Source organism: Camponotus floridanus, unplaced genomic scaffold (genome assembly GCF_003227725.1).
Source record: "Camponotus floridanus strain SB8 unplaced genomic scaffold, Cflo_v7.5 scaffold247, whole genome shotgun sequence".
Taxonomy (NCBI): Eukaryota; Metazoa; Arthropoda; class Insecta; order Hymenoptera; family Formicidae; genus Camponotus; species Camponotus floridanus.
Genome location: NW_020229378.1, coordinates 59,657 through 62,451, shown reverse-complemented (window position 1 = coordinate 62,451; position 2,795 = coordinate 59,657). Strand labels below are relative to the sequence as shown.

The 2,795-nt window shown below is 24.8% G+C and overlaps 1 long non-coding RNA gene across 1 annotated transcript; it reads right to left on the bottom strand.

The window, feature by feature from the left end:
- Positions 1-454: 454 nt before the first annotated feature.
- On the bottom strand, positions 455-1,035 carry LOC112638111. The gene is made up of 3 exons (XR_003122881.1): positions 909-1,035; positions 672-831; positions 455-556 (listed from the first exon to the last, which is right to left on the bottom strand). It is a non-coding gene; the product is annotated as an uncharacterized LOC112638111 (long non-coding RNA).
- Positions 1,036-2,795: the final 1,760 nt, after the last annotated feature.

Sequence of the window (2,795 nt, the reverse complement as noted above, 5' to 3'; positions counted from 1 at the left end):
CTTACTATAAATACTGACCTAGAAACCTCTTTAATACAAATTAAATGTACACTTAAATATTGTTTATATTGGAGTTGGAAAAATATTAATTTTTTAATGAAATGTTATTTTATTTAAAATAATTGTTTACTGAATTACATATGATAATAAAACATATTATAATGAATACATATTATAATGAAAAGTAGAATGTATTGACAAGTAAATGTATTAAATTTTGCAGAAACAGGAGTTATACACAAGTTATTACAGAAAGTTATGTATTCGCATAAATAATAATCACAAAATAAAAGATATTTTTAAAGTAAAGACTAGCATATAAAATAAAAATGTATGTGTAATATATATCTTTGATTAATAACAAAATAAAAAAATATATGTGTAATATATATGTCTTTTACTAATAATAAAATAAAAATATATGTGTAATATATCTTTGGAAGAAATGATTAGGAATTATGCAACCTAACTCTCGTCTTGGCTTGTTTCAGCCAATCTTTAATAGCTGATTCAATTTCTTGCGTTGACGCCGAAGGAAGTGCTTTACGTACAGAATCTATAAAGAAAAAGCAGCTAAATTAAGAGAATTAAAAAAATAAGATAAAATCATAAAACAAAGTTCTTTCAAAAGTGCATTCTAAAACAGATCAAAAGTGCATTCTAAAACATACCAAGAAGCAAATGCATTGATTTAAGTTCTTTAAAAGGCCTCTTTGGAACCCTTCCTCCCCAATTAAAATTAATCGCAAACTTAGACGTTATAAGATTTTTCATTATTTTTCTAGTAATCCCTGCAGCACCATTACCTCCAATATGACTAAATTTTGATATCTAAAAAAGTACACAATATTAAATTAATGAAAGTCTCCCACTAAATTCAAACCAGATGAAAAAAATGAAACACTTACCATGGTCTTATAATTTTCAGTAATAGAAATGTATTGCTCAAATTCATTAAGCTGTGTGTCATTGTCAATTGGCAGTGTTATTGGGACATTTGTTTCTTGAACTTCAAATCTTTCAGGTTTTACATAACTTAATACTTCTTGTATATCAGGTATAATAACATTATTTTGGATATAATCGAGTTTCCTAAGTTTTTTCAAAATTAACAAATGCAGTGATTCATCTGCAATAAAAAAAATAGAAGTTTTGCTTTAACTTGTAAGAACGATTGTGACTATATATAATTAAAGAGGAATACATTAAAAATAGACAAAGTTATTGTGTCAGTATATTATAACAATATTGTTATAATAAAAATAATATTTTAACCAATAATTTCTTTGTTATCTCTAATAATTTATTAAAACAATCATAATCTGTAAATAATTAATTCTGAATTTTGAATATTTAGTATTAGATTAATTAAGATTATCATTTTAATTTTTAAGGATTTTTATTCATCCTCTATCACTAATATTGTTAATTATATTAAATGATCTATAATAAATTACATTTAATTGCAAATATTTTTATAAAATATTAATGCACATTTAGCATGTGTTTGTTGCAAATTTTTAAATGTAATATTAAAAAAATTTTCTAAATTATAAAATTAGAGCTATTTCTATTCTTTTAACTTTTTTTGTTTATATATTTTAGTTTAAAAGCTAATAGTTAATATACTTATAGATAAAATTATAGATTTAATTTAAAACTGTCTTAAATAATATTTTAATACGGCTAATACAGTTCTATAGTTGATTTATCACATCTTTAAGAGTATATGTATATATTTAAAATGGTCTCAAATATGAAAATAAACTACAAATACAATCTAATTGATCAAAAGTGCATTCTAAACTTATAATTATGGCTAAATATTATTATTAATCAAATATTTTAATTAAAAAAAACCAACCTGCATTTCTGTTACTGTTCGTGGAAGTAGAAGGCATAATAAATGAACTGAAATTTTCATTTTCCATACAATTTCTTTCACGTGATACCTCTTGAAAGTTAGAATTTAGAGTTGAGTTTTTCCTGTTTGAAGTAGATTTATCAAATGATGTAATTGTAGGAGATCTTATTTTACTTCTACTTTTGTCTTGCTTTGAGTTCTTTAAAACAAAGCTGTCTTCACTTGACGAATCTCCGACATTCTTCTTTTATCTCTATATTCATTATTATCGTTATTATTATGATCAGTCGTAGAAGAAGTAGTAGCTACAATGGAGGAACTCAAATTATCATTCACTTTGGATGTCCTTTCACGTGGTAACTCTGCTAGAGAGTTTACAAAGTTTTCCTTGTCTAAAGTACATTTATCAAATAAATTTATTGTAGGTGGGGACCTTATTTTACTTTTATTTTTGTATTGTTTTTTTTTTCTTTAAAATAAGACTTTCTTCACTCGAAGAATAAATTTTCGATATTCTTTTTCTTTTAGATCTACATTCATTATCTTCTTCTGAATCTAAATGAGATGTATATACAGCTTTTGCTAAATGAGAGCGAGCTTCTTGATATGTATCTGCAATCAAGCATCAAAGTTCATCATGTGATATATTGTATTTCTATATTTATACTTTAAATAAGATGCTGGTTTTGTTTTTTAGTTAGAGCCAGAGATATCTGTAGGCATCTGTGAATTCAATATAAACCGATAAATATAGAAGTAAGCGATAGGAGACAGTAGGAGGTATCAATTCTAGTTTTGTTTAGCCCCTCTCTAGAAAAAATTGATTTCTCGATCAACGATAGCAATGGTTTACGTTTAGACGAAACAGATCAATGAATGCTCAGTAATTCTTTTTATTATGATTTGTTTCTACACTTATAATTAGATCTAG